Genomic DNA, 26,978 nt, shown 5'->3' with positions numbered 1-26,978 from the left:
GCGAATTACAGTACCTAATAGCCGAGAGATCACGGGGGAGAAGAAATGTTGAATATGCAAAAATAATGAAGAGAGAGAGAGAGTGGGGGGGGGGGGGGGAGGGGGGCGCATAACGGCAGCCAACTTTCGGGTCCCCTTCGGAGCTTGGCCAGCCTCTGTCCTAGTCGTACAATACAGCAATTGCGGAGTGTTCCGCGCTCGTTGGTTGCCTCCTGTAATTAAATGCAATCAGGGAACAGAGTGCTCCGAATTGCCAACATTTAGCTCGCTCCGGCGTCACGACTACCAACGACATGGCGATGCGTGCGTTCAATGCTGAGAATGTGTCTGCGTTACGTGGGGAGGAGGTTCGATGGTACCGGAACACCGACGTACGTACGTTTCTGCCTATGACTCTCTCCCTTTCTCGTTCTCCAGCCTCGCGCCATCTCACCCTCTCTCTCTTTCTCCCTCATATACTACATAGGCACGTGCTTGTGTGTGTGTGTGTGTATGCATTTGTATTATATGTATTCATGTAGAGCCGGTAGCCGGCAGTCAGCTATTCGGTTGGATTCCATCTCTCGCCATCTCTCGAATAGCGCGTAGGAATGAGACGCGCTCCGGTGCTTTCCTCCGACGTTCTCTATAAAACGTTCTTTCAGAAAACTTTGTCGAAGCAATTAACGGAAATTCAGTACCTCCATAGCAGCCCGCTGCCTTTCCGCGACGAGGACGTCGTTCTCTCACAGATGTGTACCGCGACCAACCTTCGCTTCTTTGTTTCGATGTAGGAACGAAAAAAAGAACGAAAAATAGAAGACAGATAATTATATAATTTGAAAAGTAAAATAGAATAAAATACGTATGGAAAGAGGGAAAGTGGAGGGGAGGAAAACCCCTAAACTCCATTACCAAGCGCTTCGGGCTGATTGTGAATATAGTACATAATCAATAACGAGGTCCAACTTTTATACAACTCCGGTCAATAATATTGTATATAAGGTACCTTATCCTTCAATTGCAATACTCGAAGATTCCGAACAATCATTTCAGGTATTCGTACGTAAAATTGAAAATATGTTCACGTGTTATCGGGGCTCACATAATATTGTGTGAATTCAAATCGGTCTTAGGTATAAAGCACGCATTATACATGTCTATATGTGCAGCATACATATACATGTACATGCCCATATAGTAGAATCGCGAATTGTATATCGGAAAAAGTTTCGCCGCGCTATAAGAAACTTTGGAAATTTGTTAAATTGCCAATTTACCGTCAAAACTAAGACTTGCCTCTGATCCTCTCCTCTCCTCGCTTCTCAACGCGACTTCCGACCCGCCTGCACAAGTATTTCTTTCCTACCCCGTAGGCCTCGAGTCCCTTGCTAATTTTTTTCCCGCATAACTTCAATGCCGCGATCTTCTGCCCCGATTGAAACCCCGAAAATTTTCAATCTTCATTTCCGTTCATTTATACACGTATAATACATCGGTAATAGAAAAGTTTAAAGTGAAAAATAAAATTGTTGAGAATTTTTTAGAAACACTTAGACCGTTCAAACAACGTTTTAGCTGACTAGAAAAAATTTCGTTCATCATGCGACGGGTCTTGAAATGTTTCGAATAGAAAATAGAGTTTCTGAGAATGAAAAAAGATGTTGAAATGTGAAAAAATTTAGGGTACCTACTGTTTCAGAGTTGGTACACAATTGCAGAATCCTTTTTTAAACAAAGTTAGAAATGCAGTCGAGGGTCAGAGACGTTGGTTCGTTTTCGCATGGAATCCCCCCGTATACAGAGATATTGTACACAGCTAGTAGCAGCGTCGCGATGGGAAAGTTGCGAGCAGCATTGTGCTGAAAAGTTTCGTTGCATTGCTCGCCAATTCGACTGAAACGGTGGCGGCGAGTAGCCGGAACCGGAAGCGGGTGCAGGCGCCACCGGAAGTGACCTCGTAATTCTCCCTTTCCCATGCTGCACTAGCTAGCAGGCGAACATGAATTACGGGTGTGCACAGTAGTGTGCGGTAGCCATCGCATCCCCCGAACGCCTTTGTCCTACTCCGCCCTCGGAATCCCTTGCAAACCCCGTCCGAAAGCATTAAAGTGCGCGTGTCGCATGGGATAGAGAATTTCTAAGGATAACTAAACACGACCCCGCTTTCCATCCCTCTGCTGCAGCTTTCATTTTTACCGCGCGTCTTGATTCTTGATCTTGTTTTCCCCTCAGAGGGTTTCCAACGTATCCCTGTAATCGTCTACAAATACAATAACAACGCAATAAAGTGTTATTGTAATATTTGCGCAAAAAAACTCGAGCCAAGACTCGACGTAAGTATATCGAGGTATGAAATATTTCCCACAACCGCGGCGCAATTCCGTAAATAATTTATCCCGGCAGAAAAAAAAAACTCCATTATTAAACAGTCGGGCGACAAAAAACTGACTTTGTTTCCGTCGCGATGAAAAATCGAGGCGGCAAAGAAGAAGAATATGAGATCCCTAGCCTGAGACGAGGATAAGAGGCGAGAAAATACATTTGGCATTTTCGCACCGCGACTCGTACAAGGAACCCCCTCTCCCCCTCCCTGCCCCCTCTCTGCTGCATGTATTAACCAAGCTTTTCTCGTCCGGGGAGTTTCAAGCCTGAAATTCGTACCGCAACTCGACCGTCCATTTAAACTTTAGAAACAACCGGCGGCCAATAAAGTCTTCGCCTAATTTACAGCGTGCAATTTAACCGACGGAATCATTCTCTAATTAGTCAAGTGTTGGCCTACATACGCGAGTGCGGGAACGGCATAGACTCGAATAGTACCAACGTATACCTACTAACCGAAGGCTTTGGTGCCTACGCTGCAATCGCCTCGGAGGGAACCTTTATCTCACTCCTCGGCCCTCTTCTCTCCGTATAATATATACGTATACATGACGCACTCATGTGTATGTATGTGTTATTTGCGGTATCGAACAAATTTACAGCTTTCGTAATGTCGTTTTTCTTTTACTTTGCCTTGTTTTATCTGTGTTGTTTTTTTCTTTCTTTTTTTTTCTTTTCTATTCTTTCACCCGATTGTTCGCTGTAAATTCGTATTCTTTATATTTCACAGCCGGAACGAATACCTGATATTAGGATATGAAGTGGGTATATATATACATATGTATATTTGTATTATATAATTGAATCTTGACAGAATACGAATACGTGTAATTCGCATGGTATATTATTTACAAAAATATAACAGAAAACGGAAAGAATAATTTGGCACGCGTGTTGATCCCGACCATAGAATATCTTATTTAAAATCAAAAATCTCTGTTAAACTTTTTCCGTTATACGTATACATATATATCAGAGGAATAATAAATTCGGGTAATGGAGAGTGAGAAAACGTGGAAGGGGGTGAAAGAGAAGCAATTAAGATATATATATATATATACACACACTCATATATATATATATATAGAGTGAGAGGGAGAGGGAGAGAGAGAGGAAAACGAGGAATTATCGAGATCGAGCGTTGAGGAATTGTTCCTTCGGCCAAGAATCGTGCGGGTAGACGAATAACAGGGGGAATCGAGGGGAGATAAAAGGGGATGGAGGCTGAGAGGCAGCAGCAGAGGCAGAAGCAGAAGCAGAAGCAGAAGCAGCCATGCCGTCGAGAAGGAGAAGAAACGGCTACCGGTTGGCTGGGCATCGTCGGCGGCAGCTGCCTCGCATAATTCTTCTCGTCGGAGAATAACTTTTAGCGAGTTGCGTAATATATAAAGTCTGCGGTCATCGCGGTGATCCTATATAACGCGTACAACACATCGCCTATTTAACCCGTCTACTACGTACCTGCAACAATAATCCACGATACGTAAAAGAAGTAAATTTTCTCCCCAATTCGAATCGTAAATTACAACTTAAAAAAATTATCCCCTAAAATCGGCAAGTCGAGCCGTAATGCTGAACGGAGAGATTCTCAATTTTCTAAAAACTTCTCCAAATTATTAGTCTACCGAAACTAGTACTACTAAGATATGATTTTTGCAACAATCACAATTTCGGATTACTAAAAATTCCTCCAACATTTCACCCTCCTTCCAAATTGCACAGAAGCATTCCACGCTCCAGAACGATTAACGTATAATTAATCTCCCTTGGAAGATTCGTCAGCAGGACCACACGAGTATCAAGGACGAAGTTGACGGTTTCGGGTCTATATGTATATACATGTATGGTGGATAGTATATGAGAGCTGGGAATATTGATTCGTGCCTAATTCGGAAGGGTTCGTCCTGAATGAGGGGAGGAGGGTGGGCTCCTGTTATTAATTAATTAATGAATCCCATTAACGGGTCCCGGTTCTAGGGTTGCTGTAACGCCGGCGGCGACACGGAAATCTGGTTCGATCCTTGATTCTTGTATTATGTACGCATGATCGAATCTGCGGGATATTCTGCAATATATATATATATATGTATATAAATATATAAACCTATATGCATATAGGTATACTCATCGTATATATACATGTATGCACAACACAAACACACTGCAGAAGAGCCATACCGAATACGAAGAGAACAAACTGCGAGGATTTTCATTCCACGAAAGAGGAATTCGTCGATCCTTGAAGAAAACCGACAGCAGCGGCTGTTCGATTCGATCGGCTCAAAACTCAATTTCCTTCAGTGTCACCTGTTCCGTTCGAATCTTTATATCCTGATGATCCGTCTGACGCATGACGCGACGGCGTGTTCAGCTAGACGCTGCTGTATGTATGCATGTGAATATAACAAGAGACAGAGTGGAACGAAGCAAGCAAGCAAGCAAGCAACCAACCACCCGTCGTCGTCTCGAAGATCCAGCCGAGGGTGTTGTTGTTGCATAAATTATCAGGAACCCCGAGAGATGCTGGGGCGAGTCTACAAAGGCAGGCTAGGTGGTGGTGGTCTCACCCTCTTAAGCCTTTACACTTATACCTTTATACCTATACATATAACACACATCGCCGTTGAATAATTAAGAGGATTATCGCTGCCGGGGTGTGTGTTATTCGACCGATTTCGATAGAAAGTAAAGAGTTATCAGACAAGCGGGGTGCAAAGCAGGGGTTATTGGAAGGTGTTGGTGGAGGAGGGACATCAAGTTCTACCAAAGTCTCCCGACCACATTGAATATTAATTATGGCCCAATGAGGAGTGTGCGTGTAGAGGATTAGATAACGCGGTGCGCCATCCACTACGCGAAAATAACAACGACAACAACAACAACGACGATGACAACGAGTACCGCGGCAACAAGAACAACAAAACCGGTAACCGTGGCGGCCGGGCGGCCGTGAAGCAGACGATAACGATAACGAGGATGACGATAACGATGATCAAAGCAACGTCAACGACGCGATATTGGATATCGATCACAACTGATAGTGAGAAACAATATTCAGGGATAAAGAAAAACTTGATCGGCACTAAAGAATTTTCGTTTCACGTTACAGTGCAAATACGAGCAAAAATCTGATGTGTATAAGCCATGCGTATAGTATAATATGCAGGGCACACGTGGCAGCTGATAAATTAAAGAAAACGAGGTGGGGGGATGGGGGGGAAGGGGGGGGGGGGATTAGCGAGTATCGCGACTCAGCCAGCTGGAGCCTCAGCGGGTGCTCGAAGGTATCCAAACACTCGAGTTTAATTTCCTCCGGAGCCCCTGGGGTATTTTCCTGGCGCCGAGGGTGGTGAACGGCGAGGGGTGAGGGGCGAAGGGTGACTGTCTTTTTGTACCAAGTTTTTAATATAAAGAAGAGAAGGACGAGGTATATATAATTGGTCGCGCAAAGGGTGAAGGAGGAACCCTTCGAAAAAGCTGTAGTTCATAGCTGTGCCGCCTGCTGCGGGATGGCGAAAACAACGTCGAGGAGAGGGAGAAAAAGAAAGAGAGAGAGAGGGAGAGAGAGAGATTCAGAGAGATAGACAAGGCTGCAGGTTCCCGTCTGTCGCCTGTCACCCTTGCGCGAGGGATGAAAGAAAAACCCGCGGGATCCAAGATTGAGTCATCATTTTCAGGAGATTGTTGTACAATTGAAAAGCAATACGTCCTCCGTCATTTATTATAACAAAATGCTCGCACGCCGAGTGTTGGTCTAATTATTGTTACGTTCGTAAGTCACGATGTTTGCCTTACAAATGTAAAGGAAAAAAAAATGGAAAATTTTGTAGAATCGTTCAATTTCACAGACTCGCTAGATCAAAATATTATGATTTTTTTTTTTTTTTTTGTCATCTCGACAGCCTGTCGTTCAGTATTTATCGAAATCAATATCAGTGCAATGTTGAAAAATTGAATAAACAACAATTGAATACTCATGTGATTAAAACGAAACAAAAAAAAAAACAAAAAAACGATCATAGTGAAATTGTTACAGTAGAAAAATCTTGCGAGTAAAATATTTTTCACAGTTTTGAATCAGTTTACAATGATTAAACGGTATATCAAAGCTTTCGTTGATAATTTCAGCCATTTTCTTCAATGTCAAGGCCTTGTAGATGTGTAAAATATGTTGAAAACAAATAAAAGATAGACAGGCCTCGTGATTTTCACCTGTCGCAGTCCCGTCGTCAAGACACGCAAATATCGAAACGAAAAGAGAGAGAAGAAGCCTGCAGTCAGTCGTCAGTCAATCTCTATCGGCGGTCGTATAATAGCGATAGTGAAATATTGCCAAGATATTACAGTGCGAAGGTGTGGTAGAGATAATGCCGAAGGCGGAGAGAGCGTCGAAGAGTCAAGATCCCGGCAAGGAAATGCGTCTGATTGAATTGATAAGGGAAAACCCGGAGATCTACGACCCGAGGCATCGAAACGCCAATGACGACAACCGGAGGAGAATCGTATGGGAGAAAATTTCCACGGAGATGAACACGCCCGGTGAGAGAAAGAGAGAGGGAGAGAGAGAGAGAGAGATGGAGGCGTATTTTCACTAGCAGAAACTCAATAATCATTGAATCATCGTCGTTTCAGTTGATGGTCTGAAAAAAATATGGAGGAAACTTCGGTCGCGTTACACAAGACGATGCAGGGAGATCGAGGGAAATAAAATCGCTAAAACTACAAGCCCGTGGGACGAGGCTCTAGCTTTTCTCGCGACTTCGGTGTAAGGAAAACTATCGACAATTGTTCGATTATACTTATCGTTATTCAGTTAATTCTGCCCAATTATTTACTATTAATTAAATCCTTTTTTCGTCGCTGTAGTTTTGTTCGAGGTATTTTGTTGGTTGATCAAATAGCTTGCTTAGATCATACATCGTGTACAGTCGACGATCGAATATATTTATTCAGTATTTTCTGGACGATTTGTCGAACCCTCGTTTATACAGGCTCGAATACGCGAAAGAGAATAGCTGCTGCAACGGAAAGGCGATCCCGAAAACGAAGGCTGGAGACGATGTCTCTTATTCGCAGCTGTCGTCGATCTCCGAGGGAGGATCGAGATCGGCGTTCGCTCTCGAGACGGAGGGTGATCCTGCAGGACCTGCGACGGATCGAGTCCTGCGTCCTCGGCACTCGGCGACACCGACGAAACCCGGAAACCGTTTGTCGTTTAAAAACGGTCGAAAGCTCGTGGAGCTAGATCCGAACGATCCGACGAGGGTTTTCTTCGAAAGTATGGCCACCAAAGTTGCCTCGTTTCCTCGATACCTTCAAGCCGTTGTTAAATTGAAAATATGCAAAATCGCATCGAATACCGAGTGTGAACTGTCCTCGCCATTTTGATTTTCTCGTGTACCTGCTATACTGATACAGTTCTTTGCAATAATAGTAATATAATGATAATAGAAAAACCTGAATAATATTTTTTCTTCTCTTTCGAATTGCAATCGGATCCGAGAAGTTTATCGAAATTTATGAACAATCGTTAAGAATAATCAAGGACGAAGGCATGCACGTTGTGCCTTAATTCCACGCCTGTTTTTCTCTCCGTCTCCTTCATTCGCGTTAAACGATCGAAAGGGAAGTAATTTCGTGTTGTTCGTTAGGAGGACGTTAATACAATCATTGTGTCACCTTGATGCTGTAATAAACGCCTTGTTGAGTACCCATGAATTAGCTATTTTATTGAAATAACGAGCAATTAGTCGTAAATTCAGTTTGGTACGGGCCGTTGCCGCCACGAGCTGCTACAGGCTGATTACATCGAAGGAGGAACGAAAGGTCGGAGAGCTTAGGTCGACAACGAACGAGGTATAAACCCGGCGAGATCCTCTCGCTGCAAAATTTTTCCAAATACAAATAGAAGAGAGACGAGATTTTTGTGAAAACCGGAAGACGGACGGAGGGCTAGACGCGGGGTTAAAGTCCATGATCGATATTCCGAATCGTTAGTTTTTCGTCGAAGGTCGTAAAATCCGTAAAGTGAATTATGGGTTGGAGAGAATCGAGGGGAGCAGAGATGGAGGCTCGTCGAGCTCTGCAGGATTTTAACGACATATCGTAAAGTATTATTGATTAAAACGGTACTAGTAATTCGGCGTCGTCGCTTTTTTAGAGGCACTTCCGGCCAGCGTTGCTGCAACTCGCCGCGTTTTCAAAAATTTAACTTGAAAAAAATTAAAAAAAAATAAAAATCCACGAGAAAAAACGTTCTCTTTACAATAACCGACGTGCTGAACTCCAGAGGCATTAAAACCAGATCATCGAGGAGCTAAAAATTCCCTAAAGTGGATCTATATATATGTATAGTATATGTATTAAACGTAGACAATAAATCTGCAGATCTGCGGTCTGCTGCTGCTGCTGCTGCTGCACGTAAATTACCCGACGTTTGCTTCCTCATCCCTGGCAACCGATTAGCTTCGTACGCCGACCACGTACCAGGTACCTTCGAGGTTTTATCTCGTCTGAATTTGACGTTTCTCGAGGGGCGGAACCAGGAGCACGAGAAACGGCGTGGAATTTGAATCAACGAAACGCGGGACTGTATACCCCTCATACATTATATACGCGGTCTGCAATTTTACGCATTGCTGGCTAACCCGCAGGCTCACCCTTGTTCTACGCCCCCCGCCCCCCCCTTCATTTCTCATTTTAACTTTTTTTCCCTCTCCTTCCTTCCGTAAAATTTTCCCCTTTCCACTGGTATATACTTATTGTTAGCCTTGGTGAGAAAAAAAAAATTATTTTTGTATATATATTTTTTTTTCTTTGGTTACTTTTGTTTTACAGTTACTCGTCAGGTATTTTTCTCATCTGGTCTGCTTTAAATATGATACAAATCGTATACGTAGACAATATACACGCATGTGTGTGTGTGTGTATATTAATGTTGGCACGGCGGTGAAGAAAAACTTGTTTTTCAAGAAGAAATTTGACTTCCCAAGAGAATAATTGGTGACTGGGCTCCCCCCTCTCGCTTCTCCCTCATAAAAATTCTCCCAGAGCTGAGTGATATTCTTACCAGAGTGCTGATACATAATAATATGCACATAGTATACCTGCCACGGTATACCTACACCTACAAAGTTGCGCGTAACAAGACGAAGAGAAAAATTAACGAACGGAGATAAGAAGCTGCTACAGGGACGTTTGAATAATAACGTTGAGTAATATATATATATATATATATATATATACATATACTCGTATATACCTGGCTGAGAAAAGGGATAAGGAAACGACGGTACCTTGTATAATTTAAAGTATAAGTATGTAAGTAATACAGACATACGTGCTGACCGATTTTTCATTATATATATAAGCTGGCTTAGATTATATACATATACATAGATACATACACATATACAGCTTCAGACGATAAATGAACAATAATAGTAGTAATTTCTTTCTCCTGTTCTGCGATTTTCTAACGAGGTTTGTTGTCTCGCTCATTTTTTTCCACGTCTCAGCACCGTCAATTTATCTCTCTCCTCTCTTTCTCTCTCTCTCTTAAGGACGGGATATAATAAAGAATAAGAAAAGTGAATGAAGTACGGGGTTTAAAAAGGAAAGGAAAGAGACTTTATTCTGCCCGAGCTTCTCCGCTCCTCCGCGCATACAGAGAACTAGATTCGTATCTTGATACAGTTTTTATTACCCGTTTAATATCGTCCAGGTGTATGTGGGTGTGTGTGTTGTATACGTGACTAAGGATAAGCCTGGCGGGAAGCAGGAAGAGAATGAAATAACGTGGGATAGAAATTTTAATAAACCCGAGGAGGCGATAGCTTGTAAGAACGCAACGCAACGCAACGCAACGCGTCGTCGTCACGCGACGGTGAAACGGATACAATTCTTCGTTAAATTATAGTACATAGCACGTTACACGCTCTATGTGCCTAGAGAAAATCTAAGGAGAACCTTGAGAAGAATATCGAAGAAATGACCGAGACTAGAATTTTTGTACCTTGATATATTCGCGATTCAACAATATATGTTATATGTATGTATATGTATAAACACATCGGCTGAAAATGAATTTTCTTAAATATCTTCAAACATGCAGATGTAAATACCTTGAGGCGAAGAACGTATGTGATTTCCTCTGCATCTTCCCGTAACTCACTAATGATTCAAGTTTGTCGAATAACACTGTGCACAGTAGCAAACTAAAAAAACAACAACACCGCGACACAATTCTTCTTTTGATCTATAATTTATCTTCTTTATCACACATATAATTTACATATATATATATATATATACTTGATACTTGACTCTCGAAAGAGAACTTTAAAAATACGCACCCGCACAAAATCTAACGATCTTAGATCCCCCGACAGCCTGCCTATATAATTACTGTCTGTCGAACAGTGATATGTCGTATTCGTGAAACGATACCTGCCCCCAAAACTTTAATAAAATACCGTCTTTCACTGCCCAGGAAGCAGGTATAAAACGGAAGTAAAGATCCGCATGACCGGGGCGTCGGAAAGTCGACGTTCGACTGGCACGTCAGAGACGGTGACGGATAGCGTCGTCGAAGATATCTGCAAGCATCGGTTAACGTTTCCCGTTACGTGCACTTTTATTTCACACGGTCGGATTGGCGGTTGTTATATATAATATTCTTTGTTAGTCGTCAATTGTTGATAATTATCATCTTTTTATCATTCACTGTTTCAGACTTTTTCATTAATTAAATCCGCGTTAACGATGACGTGCGCACAATTTACGTTCCAATTTCTCGCCGCGACCAACGACTACAATCGGATGGATTTGCATAATTTTTTCCCCCGCCGCGGCAAAAGCTGAACGATTGATGATGATGATGATAATAATAACAACAACAACAACGCACATTGATCGCTCATTCACCATTGACCAAAGGACGACGCTGCGAACAGGAATCGCGAGATCCTGGCAGTTCGACTCGCGAATGGGAAAACTATTAGCGAGACGTCGCCATTGGGCACGAAACGATAGAACCTGTACCGAGAATGAAAGACATCGTACGTTGCAAAAATTTCACCTATGGTTCACACACTTTTCTTTATCGTCGATATCAACCATAATTTCAATTCACCCACCAAATCATTATAATCAAGGGATAAACGTATATTTATCCAATTTCATTAGTTGTTGTTTCTCGACTTTTATTTTTATTTATTTATTTATTTATTTTTCCCACACTTTCCAACCACCACTGTATGATTATATTTCAACCAAGCGAAGAATTATTACAAACGCAGGTCACAGGTTGAAATTCAATACAAGGATAAGAAAAACTTGAAACAACACCACACTGCTGCAAATGCTGCACACGTATATCGATTATAATCCGTTTTACCAGATAACACATGTACGAGTATATAATCCAGTAGAGAGATCAGTAGTAACGACAATTTGACACGGAACACCGTTTGATATCCCCTTCTCATCCCCTCTTGATTGTGATGCGTGTATGGAAAGGTAACGACGAATATCGCAAAAGAGAGAGACACAAACACATGAAACGAACAAAGAAGAACAAAGGGAATGTTTTCGAAAAAACTGATGAAACGGCCACCAGGTAATATCGTCGCGCACAGACCTCCCGACGGTCGTTACACAACAACAACAACAACAACATCAACAAAAACAACAACAACAACAAGAACAACAAGAACAACAAGAACAACAACACAACCGCCCGTCACAACAATCACAAACCTCCGCGAAGCAGCCGCGTACTTTAATCGGAAAACTCACACTACTACTAGCCACCCGTTGACGGTGGCTATCCTCGAGGTTTGAATTGACACTGATGACCGCCTGCGCACCTCGCGCCTACCCTCCGCCTACTCCGAAATCATGGCTACTACATCTCGTTGTCGTAGCTCGTACCGGCGTTATACACACTCGACTCGAAGAATCGGTTATATATGGCGTAATAAGTGCCCTTTGCGAATGACACCCGGTGGTTCTCCTCTCCTCGGCGAGAGTCGTTGGGGTTTGGCGGGGTGGGTGGGGAGGAGGATGGGGAAGAGGGATGGGAGGGAGGGAGGTAGGGAGGGAGTGAGCGACTCGGGACTTTCGTTGCAACGCCGGGCAACGACGGGGTTTGTTGTTGTTGTCTGTGGTGGAGGATCGGGTGAGAAGGACGACGAGGGCGGTACTGGTGTGGATGGTAATGGTGGTGATGGTGATGGTGGTGATGGTGTTGCACGGTTCGGTGTGGTGGATCTGATGCGGGGTGGATGGGTGGTTGGGTGGCTGGGAGGGGGCGGTTGCGGTTCGTGGTGGTTGGTGCAGGTGGCTGGTGGATGTGCCAGAAGTGCGGGCTTACGGCGGAATGAGAGGAGAGCTTAGCTCGGGGGGTCGCAGCGTGCCCACGGCCCGACTCTCCTTCCTTCCTTCCTACCTTCCTTCCTGCCTGCCTGCCTGCCTGCCTGCGACGTGCGAGAGCTGCGCGTATCGACCCGCACCCCCGCCGTACTGCCGCTACCACCTCGCGCGCTACCCTCACTCGCCTAACCGTCCTCCACCCCTCACCCCTCGTACTTCTGCGTGCGTGCGTGCGTGCGCGCCCACGCGGCACCGCCTACATACCTCATCCTCATCTTTTTCTTCTTCTTCTTCTTCTTCTTCTTGTTCTCCTTCTCCTTTTTATACCCATCCCCAAGCTATGCGGGGTGCAGGGTCACCAATCGCAGGTTGAGAACCATCAAGGGAATAAGACCACGTGCCTCGCGCGGGAGAAAACGTCAGGTGCGGCTTGATTCATCCCTCTTTCACGAATTTCGCAAGTTTCGCGAGAGAGAGGAGAGAGAGAGAAACGAGAAGGAGAAGGAGAAAAAGAAAAAGAAGAAGAGCAACGATTACAAGTTAATCTGTCGATATTCACGTTCATTCGTATGACCTACTTTGTAGAATTTGAACAAACACAGAGACTGCACGATTTATTTGATTTACTCGTTCTTATACAATGTGTACGAAAAGTTAGTTACCTTCACAATCGACCGATTGAAGAGGCGAACGGATGAAAAAGATAAAATGAAAAAGAAAAAAGCATAACGTAACAGGCAAAAAGCGTTTACTTAGCAGAGTATTTATTTTTTTCCTCATTTCGATTACACGTTATGTATTTAACGTCGAAGCGTTTTAACCCAATGTTCGAGCCCCCCCTCCTCCCCCTGCCTGCCCTTCCCGACCGCAAGTTTAATTGCAGAGCTCGAAGCTACGCGAAAAATGGAGAAGCGTGGGCGACTGTCGTGAGAAGTAACACACTGTTAGCTGTTACGCCAATACCGGAATGGAATGAGAGAGAGAGAGAGAGAGAGCGAGGGAGGGAGGAAGAGTGAGTTTGACGGGATGATAGAAGAGAGAAGAGATCAGTGACTCTGTGTAAACCATTTATCTCGTCTTTTTTTTTTCTTACTGCTTTCTCTTTCAATATCATTTTGGTATTAATTAATAAACAGACCTCTGCAAAGCGAATAAACTCAAAATTTTTCATATCCTATAATAATTTGTTTTCCATTAATATAGTCTAAGAAAGTCCGGGAAAAAAAGAAGACTTTACGAATAAAACTTTTCAATGAATAAAAATCAGTTTTTCTCAAGCGATAAACTTTCATTCTACTTCTACGTCAAAGTGATTGTAAAAAGTTTCATAAAAATCGTTGCACGATCCGCGTACACGTATATACATAATCAATTACCTAACGCGGCTCGTTTAATATTATATTAAAGAAACAACGACTGCAGAGTGCAAAATAACATAAATTTGCACTGTTTGAGCGCGCACACCTATAGACTCGGTTTACGAAGTCTCTGTCTTCTTTGCGTGTTACAGAAGCGGCCGCGTTTCGCGCGGTTTGATGTCACGAATCCGTAGACGTGTATACACGCATACATATACGCGTGTCGCTTTGAACAGCGCGGTTTGGCTGCACGGCGAGCCGGGCGAGTCGGAAACGGAAACGGATATTACGAGACTGTAAGATAGGAATCTGCGCAGGAGGTCGTGTATCGCATGCGAGTGTATTATACCTCGAATACATACACACACACACACACGCACACGCATACATAGATAATAATACACAAGTACGTAAGGGGAGGGTAGCCAACAAACAAACACCGAAGGCAATATACACGAACGAACGTCTTGTCGTGGTTCTAGCCTAGAAAATTAGAGATGCGTACACCACCTAAGAGACACCGAGTCCCTCGTTATACGTATAACCCGTCGCGCCCTCTCATCCCTCGACGCGGTTCGGTGGGGGGGAGGGGGGGGGGGGGGGTAGTGCGAGTAAAACGCGACAAATTGCTACCAGTTTCCAACAACCGCAGGGCTGGGCGTTGCGATAGGCGAGCGAGGCGAGAGGGTGCGACTCGACGTGGAGAATATAACGCCTCTGTGGAGGCTATAGTACGACACACAGCGTAGGTGCCTACACCGGGGTAGAGACGAAATTAAAATTGGTCAAACGGATTACCGGGAGGAATTGGGAGGCGCGGCGCGTTGCTGCTGGTGCTGCGGTTTTCAAATATTTTCGATATTCAATTCACTTCCATGTGTATCGTGTACAAATGCTGCATGTGTATGGGTACCTACCAGGGTGATTCTTAAAATGGTCATTTTAGAAATACGACCGATTTATTCCCGAAATCGGCTTGAAATGGTTAAAGAAAAAAGACACAAAAAAAAATTCCTAATTTTATTAAGATTTTTATCTGAACTCATGCTCGCAAGAGGGTGGATTTCTCCGTTCAACACTTTCAGGGGCACGTTGAATCTACGCAACAGATTTCTATAAAATTTTGTACAGGAGGGTTTCTTGGGTCGCTAATTACGAATCTGAACTTGAAATATCGAAATTTAAAATGTTTGATCCAATATAGCGGACAAAAATCTCAAAATTCAATAGATGTTGCCAGATTTGATCAGCCATTTTCAATTTTGATATTTCAAGTTCGGATTCGTAGTCAGGGACCTAGGAAACCCCCGAGTACCGAGTTCGATCGGAACCGAATTATTTTTCGGATTCCAGTCCGCCATGCTGGATCTGCGATTTTGAATTTTCAAATGGGATAAAAAACCGAAAAAAATGAGAATTATTTTTGAATTATTTGGAACCGATTTGGGAAGTGAGCTGGTCAAAATTCAAAAATGACCGTCTTATGCACCCCCTAAAATATTTTACCGTTTCCGATCCCTGTCGGTACTGAGTTGCGTTGCAGGTACGTTGCGATTTCCGACCGCTGATTTCGCTAACAAAATGAAAAAAACGAGGCGAACTATTAAAGGATGGAAATGGACGCAAAATGGTTGACCGAGCAAGTACGCGTGTGTAATTTTTAGGGTGCAGAGAAAGGTGTGGATTAATCCACGTGAGAACGAAACGAAACGAAACGAAACAAATAAAAAAAACACACACAAAGGAGAGACTTTTACATTGAAAGTGAAAAACGGTGGGGTGAAAAAAATCATTTATACCTTTACAACCGCCTATGCGTATACATATGTGCGTAGGTATATGTAAACAGGAAGGGATTTCGTTAATTGATTAACGATCAAGCTTCGTTTTTTCCATCCTCACTGTGTGCGGCGCATGCATGGATTTAATACGGCGTTTATTATTGAACAATGATTGAAAAAGGGTGAAAAAGAAACAATAAAAAAATATAAAAATAAAAAAATAATGCGAAGGGAGGAAAAGTACGGAAAAGTACAAGAGGCAACGGGTAAACATAAATTGATCATGATTAATCGAGGAAAAACGAAAAGGTAATGCTTTTCCCTACCTCGCCTTTTACGTAATCCTGCGACTTCTCTATTTGTATACATATATAACACATACCCGTATTATACTCAAATATACAGCTGATATGTGCAGACGAATGTACATGCATGCGTACACAACGATGCATATGTAGTTACCTATACATATAGGTATATATATACGAACGAACGAAAGTCAGGACGAAGGGGGAAGAGAAATGAGTATTAAAAGTACAAAAAAGTATGAAAGAAAAAAAAAGTACAAACTAAAGCTCGCTGTTGCTTTTCATGCCTGCAGCAGCATGGAGAGAGAGAGAGAGAGACAGAGAGAGGAAGAGAGAAAGAGAGAGAGTAGAGCCTGGCGTTACGTAGGGTCGGTATGTTGACACAAGCTACGATTTAATTTCTCCGCAGGCAAACATTCAATTTCCCTGCGTCTATAGATCCTCGACTGTGCGTTTTCCGCACCCTTGTATACATACATATATGTACATATGTATAATGTATATGTATATACACGCTGCATATAATAGACGTGGGTGTGTATACCACCGAGCTTTATTAATACACCATACCTACGCGGGAAAAATTCTGATGATATATACAGCCGTAAAGTTTATTTCACAAACAAAAGTGCTACACGGTTTATATACGCATCCGATATCAAATGAACCCGAAATCTGTGTGGTGAAACGTGATTTTCAAACTCTCGTGAAACATGAACGGAGTAAAATGAGCAAAGAAAAAAGAAAAAAACCGCGGGGAAAAAATTTGGATCGATGACGACTTTCATACCTTACGAGATAAGTTGAAACTTGCATTTGTTCGTCGAAGGTGTGTAATAAGAACAACTAGATATGCATCCGAGGGAAGAAGAAGCTATAATAATGTGAGTGAAAAAAGGGCGAAACTTGAAAAAAATAAATGAAAATGAACAAACTTGGGCGACTCGCTGAAACATGTTCATATTTTACACTAGATTGTTTATAATTTTGTCAGAGTTTTCGCAAGACATTCATTTTCCACTTCGTTTTGCTGATTTGCGTAAAAATTGTAAATCGTCAAATGTTCCCGAAAGATCTGTTTCAACAATGATATATATTAAAATGAATGACTTTCGCTTTTAATTTTTTCAACGTCTTTTCACCGAAAAAAAAGCTTTAAAACAGTAAGAAGAAAAAATCTTTTCACTCCGGCTCTGAGCTTAAAAATTTCGATATCTGACACATGAATTGTGTCGATCAACAGGATGATATTGAAAAATGCTATAAAAATTCGAAGTGTGTTAAAAAAATCAAATGTGAAAAAAAACTAGTGCTTTTCAAAGTAGGAACAATGATAAGAAAAAAATTGTCGAAATGAGCTGGACTGCCACACGCATATGATATACCTACCTATGAAGTATGGGAAGAGAGCAAAGCGCGAATAAAGGGAGAAAGGCAGTTATAAGAAGTGGCATCGCGTCGCGGTGGTTCCGCGGACTGATTCCCTCAAAAACGTATTACTACCGACGCCTGCCCGCGAGTATGAAAAAGCGATTTTATTTCGGCAGTAGGAGCGGCACATCCACTCGTCCCGTCGTTTATAACCAGCCCCCGATCGATCGGCATATATTATACCTTCTGCGAATGATATTCAATGACATGTGTATATATATATATATATATATATATGGGCCATTCGATGCCAACCGAACCAACGGCAGACCGCCACTATTTCTGATTTTATTGAAAATTCTTTATGCATTTGTACAAACTCCAAAATAGTACCCTGCATTTTGTTTGCATTTTTTCTCAAGTAAATTTGTTTTACTTATAATGACTGTAATTTACAAATCCGTAAAATCTCGTTCAAGGGTATCAAAAATTTTATTTTAAGCCTTTACTCCAGAGCTGCCGGTGTTCCCTTCTCATTTTTTATCGAATCTTTTTTTCAACCGAAAGTTAGATTTTTTTTTTAAATTACACCAGATATTTGAGAATTCTTTCAAATTTTTAAATTACAAACAAAGACAATATGTTAGTTTTCTGACAACTATCTTGGCGTTGTGACAACAGCATAAAACTGCGACAACAGAACATAATGGAAAATGGTGCCGGTCCAACGTCGGTCGAGTTGACACGGAATACCCGATATGTAATAATAAGGGTGCAGCTAGTGCTTGCGCCGAGTTCTATACTACACCTCGTACATCTTGCAGAGGACGGCAAAAATTCGGGTGTCGCTAAAGCACGAAAAGGAGACTCAGCCTGCCGCTCTAATCAACGAAATGCGTCCTTTGATTAGCAAAAAGGTCAGAGCAACGACGGGTTAATTCGTATACGCGGCGTAACTTGCACTCAGTTTCACCGGCATGTATGCATCCGTGTTTGTGTTTCTGCCTATGTATGTATATACAACATGTGTATCTATACTGTATACATATATGCACGAGCAAACAGCGATGACAGCTTTCGCCGCGCAGAACTTCACTGCAGTCAGGATGAAGTAGCTACACGGGGAGGGTGTGTACAAGCTTTCCATGTTACCCCCGTCCTATTTGCGATCTGCAAACAACCCCCGTATATTTTATACTGGACTTTATTCCGGATTTCTTTTTTTTTTTTTCTTTTTTTCTTTTTTTTTTCTTTTTTTTCTCTTTTATCGTTCGACATAGAAAACGCTCCCCGAGTTCTGCGTGGATAGGTAGGTAGGTGTATATATATATATGCAATATCCGGAGAATAAATATTTAGTTTTTCGGTTGAAAAAAATTAGGTGAAATGTTTTTTAATATCTATATACCTCTACCTCTGCTCGCGTTGTCTCGCTATGCTGTAAAAGAGAGAGAGAGAGAAAGAGAAAATTTTTCTGTTTGCCTAATTCTCTTCCTCATCTGAGCTTTTTATCTACCCCCCCCCCCCCCCCCCCCCCCCGTTGTTCGTCCGTCTGTCACGTTTTTATCAACCCCGATTTCCGCGTCTCTTTTTTCCATTGGCGAAATTTACGTCGGTTAATTCACGGCATAGCGAGGTTGGCTTAACGAGTGTGGATAAATCGAGGAATGAATGAATGAACGAATCAGCGCGGATTCACCCTTAATTTCTACCCAAGTACGAAAAAAAGGAGCAGAACGAAGGGCAGTTTTTAACGGGATGCAAACCTGTCTTACAATTATGTAGTGTCAGAATGAGGGACGGGGAAGGGGAAGGGAAAGGGGGTGGAAGAAAAAGGGAAAAATCGGCACGCGCCAAGGGTATCCATCAGTAGCAGCAGGGCGAAATTATTGATGTTACATTAGAGTCCGCCACCAAAGGCGGAGGGTGGCGTCGCTCCGGCAAAGCTGGGGGGCATCTATCTCCACCCTTCCACCCTTCCACCCTTCGACCCTCCGACCCTCCAGCCGGCGGTTCGCGCCGTTGTGCCTTGGAATTTCATATAATAGGCAATAATAACCCCGTCGATAACCCCGCACAATACAAACAATTTGAGCCCGCTCGCGAAAGCTCGATCTACCGGCTAAAAGCATCCAGCAGTGACGCGAAGGAAAGACCAAATAAACTCTGGCAATGAAAATAGTAAAATACTACCCCTGATAAAACTGCGTGACGGGCTTGCAGGCGGGCACCGTGGATATACTAGACAGAAAAAGTTGCGTCGATGCACGAGGACGAGGATTACATGCGGCTGAGATTTGCCTCAATTTTTTCCTCTTTTTTTTCCATCGTACTTTTCGCATCATTTTCATCTTTTGCAACGATCAGAGTTTGAGATGTAATCATTTCTCGAGTGAGGGTGGTAAAAAACAGAATCCGGATACACGATGAGATGGTTAGCGATATCGAATTTTGTATACACTAGGCTGCGAAGCATTTGAAAATTTATAAAGTCGAAGTATAGAATCGTCAGAATTTCATCAGGTTTTCTCTGTACATTCGTATTACACCGAGAATTCTATACTTCGGCATTCCGTCTTTGTATATGAGGTTGAAATTAGTGACGTTACTGTGACGATGCGTGTTTGGGTAAAAATCGTTACTTCACACCGTCAGGATTGTCTGAAATTGCGTAAAGCGCAATAAATGAAAAACACATTCATATTTTGAAAACCGAACTCATCGAAAGTGATTCTGAAATTAAACAATAATGAATTGAATTTATCCCTGACGTTTCGTCAGAGTAACGTAACTGACTTCAGCTTTGTACCTTGTATAATATTTTCCCGCCTTCTTCCTTTGCTTTAATGACGATTTCAACTTTCTGCGTGTGTAAAATATTACCAACGAGTAAAATATCCGCGTTCTCTGAAAATTCTCTATCACGCGACCCTCCATCCCGCCGCAATTCAACTTGTTCACTTCCTTCGTTTCTCCTCATCTTATATTTATTCCACAATATTATAACGTATCTACGTCACAAAAATATACGCCGTAATCAATATAATACGACACGAAAGAATTGAATTTTCGGAAAACCTCAGCCTCTTTCTTCGCACGAATTTTCCTCCCCCCTCGTTCTTCAATTTTCATGTAACCGTATTTTCTCTTGAAATGGAAAATCGAAATCGAAAGAGCAAAATCACACACAATAACTTAAGGGCGCCCGATTTCCTCCCCGCGAAAACTTTCCCCACGTAGATGATGCGAGGCTGCAAAGACTCGAGGCTTTAGAGCGCCGCGCCCCGATGCTCGAGGCTCACACAACGCGCTACGGTCGTGGAATCCATAATTTGTGGAAGGGGAATATTTCCCACCACCCTTACGGGGGGGGAATTCCGTATCACCATTTCGTCGATTAATTATGCGGAGCCTTCGCAATTTTACAAATCTCTACACCCGTGGGCTAATACTTGAAATTTTTGCAACAAGCATAGGTGTCCTCGAAAAAATACTTCAACAATTTCACCGATCAACGCTGCAGATATATGTATATATATATATATATATATATATATATATATATTGCATTCTTTTTCTGACTTTTAATACATTTTTCCCTCTAGTAACAAGCAGTGTTTTGTTTCTAAGCAATTTTCATCCGATATAATTCTGTAACTGACAATCTGTGACAGTTTGCACGACATGAGCGACCTTTTGTTAGCGCTAAACTGGTTTAGCTTGTCAAACTTCAACGAACAATAGCTAGAATCACCTTTGTGTTATTAATTTATAATCGAATCACCTGACATTAATTCGACGTCACGATTATACTTTGAAACACAAAGCATTACTCAATGACAATTGCATACAACCTGCATGTATATAATCGATTTTACAAAAGTTGCGACGAGCTCTCAATCAAGTGTGATTTCCGTAAATTTAGTTGATCGTTGGTTTTTTTTTTTATATCTTTTTAAAAAAAAATTTTTTCTTTTTTGTTTTTCTATTTCAACGACAAACAATGCGATGCAATAAGTTCACCAGAATTAGGCTCTTCACCCTTCCGCTTGACACCGACACCCCCCTCCCTCCCTCCCGCTCCTTCGCAGCGATAAACTTACGGGTTCCGCGCGATAAAAATGTCCCAGAAAAAGATCGATGACCCGTTCGTTCCTTTCGGTGTGGTAATAGGCGACGCACCACGAAGAAAGGAACCTTATACCATTATCGTTCCTATTGTTATTGTTATTGTTATTTTTATCACCCCCCCCCCCCCCCCCCTTCATCGCCGGCCTCGACACCCTGTGCAGTGAAAGCAGGGAGGACAAGGACAAGTGCAGCCTCTAGCTTTTTATGCATACCTTATACACATTGAACACCACACTCTGTCTATTCTGTAGATCTGTATGCGTGTCGGTTCGTTCGTATATATATGTATATCAGACGCCTTACGTAAGTAAGAGAGAGAAAATCGAGCTTCGTCGAAAGAACAATAAAGTGAAATAAAGTGACAGGCGAAGAGAACGCGCTGTTCAGGATTCTATATTGCTTCATCATTTCGCCTCTCTTTCACCACCACCACCCCCCCCCCCCCCCCGGGCAGCAGAAGCTTTTGCAAAAGCTCGCTTGGTAGCCACCCGTTGTGTCTACATATCCCTCCTTCCCCCTGCCCCCCCAGCCTGTTTAATTGCATCATTTTATTGTCTAGCCCCTGCGGCACGCAGCTTAATTCGCGACAAGAAACATTTTACCTCTCTCGTCTTTTCTTCTTTTTCTTCTTTTTCTTTCTTTTCGAATCCTTCTCCTCTTCTTCCGTGTCAAGAGAAATCGACTCCGCACATTACAACAACGAGCATAGGTATATACGTATATATATATATATAAAGTGCGCAGAATTTACCGAGCTTTTCAAGCACGAGCTGCTATTGGACTTTGTTTCGAATTAATTCGGACTTTCGAAACTCGAATTTACCGGTCTTTATTTCACTTTCTCCCGCAGAGTTTCTTCCAGTCTTTGCAGAATTGAGAATCGAGAATCGGGACAGAGAGAAAGAGAGTAAGAAAAGCGGGACAAACCGCGGGTAACAACTCTCGGTAAAACCTCTGAATATTTTACCTCCGTCGACTCCATTTTTTCTCTCCACGTCCCTTTCAAATCCGACTTATTATACAGGTACAGATAGAATTTTCAAAATGGTTCCGCAATAACTCAGGACGAGACGATCCTTGTGTATGAAAAGAGAAGAAAAAACAAAAAATAATAATAAAAAAAAAAAAAAAAAAAAAAACCACCGCACGATCGGGATTTCTAAAAAACTGATTCTCCCACGAACGTTTTATCGAAAATTCATCCCCCCACGCCGTGTCCCTCGCCGCCATACTCGACCGTCGATCAACGATCGCGTATCGCAATTTCAAATTGCAACTATCGGCGGAATTTCGCCGTTTATCGTTCTAAACGTAGATCAGACGACCAATCAACGATGAAAAGAATACGTATATGGTGCTCAAGAAGAAAGAAGAAAAGCATATATGTATATACCTACAAGGGTAAAAGTAGCGAATGCTAGCAATTTCTACAAATACCTAAGAGTCGGCATTTTTCCCCGAGATTGGAAAAATCCTTTAAGCGTATGGTCGGCGAGCGGGAAAATAATTGTTACCCTAACGTAAACGTCTACATTTCATACCTTATACTTTTCCTCAAGGATACCTAATCCTAAATAGGTAAATATCATGTATACCTGTCGTCTCGGAAGAATTTCTTTTTATCTTACCGAAAAGTATAAAAAACTTCAAAGTCCTCGGCAGATCGATCGAATATCTCCAATATTATTTTAGTTCAATTTTATTGCTCCCCCCCCCCCCCCCCCCCCCCCGTTCAACTCCACTTCGTCTCCATTGTCCAACGAAGAAACGACAATGCCGGTCGCGGTGATCGGTTCAATCCAAAACAAAATTTCTCTTCCGTTCTCTAATACGAGGCGTATGTATAGCTCTACTGGGTTGATATATCTATACCTATATGTATATGTATATATATTACAGAGATATGGTCAAGGGTATACATTATACATAGGTATATATAGGAATAAAATATACGTATAAGTACATATATATTCAACGATGCTTTCAATACTTATCCCCCCCCCCCCCACCCCACCCCACCCCCGCTTTCATCGTATATAATATTTTTCTGAGGATGTCAGTTTTATTGTTATACCTGGTAAGTTATTATTCTCGGCTGTGTGAAGAATTGGTGTTCTATAAAAATGATGTTCTCTTTTTCATTCTCTTTTTTCAATACTTCTCAATAGATTTGTAATAACAATAATAATAATAATAATAATAATACGTACATCGTATACTGTGCATAAGTAAATATATCAAGGAGATGTTGTTTCAACGAGAGCGGGAGGAACTTTTCTTACCGATCCAATCTATCAGGACGAGGACGAGGAGAAGGACGAAGAGTAGCGCAGCGCGAAGTACGATTTAATTAAGTTTTTTATTTATATATTTTTTCTTCACCTTATTATTATTTTCATTTATTTTTGTTTCCCTTTTATTTTCAATTTTACTTAGTTTTTCTTTCATTGCTTTTTTTCTCATATACTTATACACCTTTCTTCCTCGCTCCTCTCTTCCACGATCGTCGTCGTCGTCGTCGTTGTTGGTTATTTATTTTTTTTTCCTTCTCTCTCCCCTCTCCCTTCCCTCGCTATCTCGTAAAAGTTTCACCCAGAGTTTGATAATAAACAGACAATGGACAGGATGGATGAAGACGACGGGGCGACAGGAGAGGAGGGGGTGAGGTGGTTCGGGGGTGGGGGTGAGAAGCTGCATTGGTGCGGAGAGGACGGCGAGCCGCGGGTAGGTAACTCCGAGTATTAAAAAGTTTGTTTATTTTATGACAGCCCGTTATTAAACTCGAATCGAAACGGCTTATGTAAATTGCTTATTATACGAGCACCAGCTATTTTAGATATTTTATTATGTACCCAACCAACCCTCTCCTCCCACCTCTTCATCCCCGAAACGGCATCATAATTGTTTGATAAAAAATCGTAGGAAAAAAAATCATCACAAATCCTCGTTTCCTTTATTAATACATATACATATATACGTATATACAGTAGGTCTCTACAGGGTGTCCAGTTATTTGTGAAAACGTAATTCCCAGAGAATTATTTATCCAGTTTTTTCTCATGTAAAAAATTACTATAAAATACAACAGTCATACGAACAAGAATATTTTACATTTGACTAGAGCACAGTTCATTGCAAAACGAATTTGTAAGACTCCGTTAGCAAGTACAATTTTCAAGAAATCAGGGCCTCGTTCATGACCATTGCCTAAAAGTTGAAGGAAATTTTTTTTTTTTACATTCCACATACGACATGAAATTCTCTGAGACTTCCACGATTCCATAATTTCCATAAATACTTGACACCCTGTATGTAAATGCATCTTCTTATCAGTTTGTTCGGTAACCCCCCCCCCCTCTCCCTCCCCCCCCGAAACTCGTATCCGCGAATTGAGGAATAACGTTTCAAGAGGCGGATGAACAGAGCAGGGTAGATGCGTAGGTATAGGCTGCCAGGGATAGGAGGAGGACCCCGAAAGTTGTTCGTTCCTTCCTTTCCGTTTTCGTGTCGCGGTTTGGATCCCTGTCGTCGAGTCGATCCGTCGGCAAATCCCCCGCGTTCGCGTTAGCGTTTGGAGAAACTGAAACTTGTTTCGGGGTGGGTGGGCGGAAGGAAGGACGGGTGGGTCGAAGGGGGGGGAGGGAGGGAGGGATAATTCTGTGCGCGGATCGGCCGAGCGAATACATCCGGAGATATAATCAAAAGTTGCCATGGTTACCTGCCTCCTCCTCTCCTCTCCTCTCCTCGTTCCTCGCACAACCCCATTTGCCGCCCTTTATAAAGCCAGCTTCCGTCTCTTTCAACACTTTCCCGTTTCCATCTCTCCCTTCGTCCTTTTTCTCATTCTTCAGCCCTTCCTCGGTCCGGCGGCGAATAAGAAGTTGCAAAAACTACACATGTATAGTGTATACACACCAACGTGTAATCCAGGACCGTTGGATGTTACGAAAAGTTTCGAAAGCGTCGTAGAGCGATATTCACCTTAGCTCTGCTTTCGCCATTGCATTTGACAATTTTCTAGTAAAATAATAACAACGTTGCGACAATGGCGAGTGGAAGTTGTTGGAGAAGGAGAGAAAATCGAAGGGTGAAAAGTACCGGCAGGAAAACAGAAAACAACTCTTCTCTACTCCACAGCTTCGGCACTATATCCGAACACTCGAGTTCAACACCAACACCAACATCAATATCCGTAATATTAATGTACTGGACACAAAGAATCATCTGCAAGTGTCATCTGCTGTTTCATCCACAGATAAATTTTCTATAATTCGTCGTACCGAAAGACACGAATGAACGGAGAAAAAGTTTTCGAAGAAACAAACGGAAGTTAATGTCAAAGACACTAGATTCTTCGAACATCGCAAGTTATACTTGACACATTGAGATTCCAATAGTTAAGGTAAATGCAAATGAATGAGGGATCGAAGTCTGGAAACAACGAGCGAGGAACAATTCTCGTCATCCAGTCGTTGCAAAGAACATCAAGAGAGATAGCGTAATGAGAGTGCGAGAGAAAGTGAGCGAGGGGGGGTGGGGGGGAGAGAATAGAGAAATGTAGAAAGAAAAGATAAAAAGAAAAACGAACGAAGACGAAGAAGATTAAAAAGTGAAAAAGTTGCCGACTGCATAGCTTGCAGCAGTCGCTCGACGACGCAAAGTTTCCTAGTTAGAATTCGAATTGTCCGGTGCAATTCGAACCAAGTTAGAATCCGTACAAGTGTATGTACTTCATACATGCAACCTGGTTGCTTGGTGCTGCAGGTACGTCACGGTCTTCGCGAAAGTGAATCAAGGATATAAATTATACATATACGTGAGTGAAAAAGTATAGAATTTAAGATAACCTAAGACAATGAATAATTGAAGAGGGTGAAGTTTGTAACGATAATGTAACGATTGGTTTTTTTTTTTAAAGAAAAATCGTTATTTCGCAACTATAGGATCGTCTCAAGTCTCAAATCGAGTAATCTAGCTTTAGAAAAGCAAAGTGTATTCGGATTTTGGAAATTCAACACCATTAAAGTCAGTTCTAAATTTTTAAGACAATGATTTTAGTTTCAATATTTCCTCGCATTAACCTTACTAACTTAAATCTGGTAAATAATTCATTGATTTATAACAAGCTGCTTTCAATCAGGTAATATTAAACTACATTTTACAATTTAGGTTTATAATCGTTGTTCAGACAAAAATTCTTCTCACACATCTTTGGAAAAGAAGTGCGATGACCTGTCTATATATGTATACACGAAGAGAGTGTACTGTTTGAAAGATTGCTAAAGAAATGT

General features: G+C 42.1%; 1 protein-coding gene across 6 annotated transcripts in view; it reads right to left on the bottom strand.

Annotated features, from left to right (window-relative positions):
- The window catches only part of LOC124408381, a 164,644-nt gene that overhangs the window by 94,939 nt on the left and 42,727 nt on the right, over positions 1–26,978 (bottom strand). The window contains exon 1 of one of the 6 annotated variants that reach the window (XM_046885288.1): positions 10,488–10,595. The exons of the other annotated variants lie outside the window; for them this stretch is intronic. The gene's annotated coding sequence lies outside the window, so the exon portion shown is untranslated. Of the gene's footprint in view, positions 1–10,487; positions 10,596–26,978 lie in introns of those variants that run through there. 6 annotated transcript variants of the gene reach the window in all.

The sequence above is a fragment of the Diprion similis genome, chromosome 7 (genome assembly GCF_021155765.1).
Source record: "Diprion similis isolate iyDipSimi1 chromosome 7, iyDipSimi1.1, whole genome shotgun sequence".
NCBI lineage: Eukaryota > Metazoa > Arthropoda > Insecta > Hymenoptera > Diprionidae > Diprion > Diprion similis.
The sequence above is the reverse complement of the archived record's forward strand: the minus strand, read 5'-3'. Positions and strand labels throughout refer to the sequence as shown.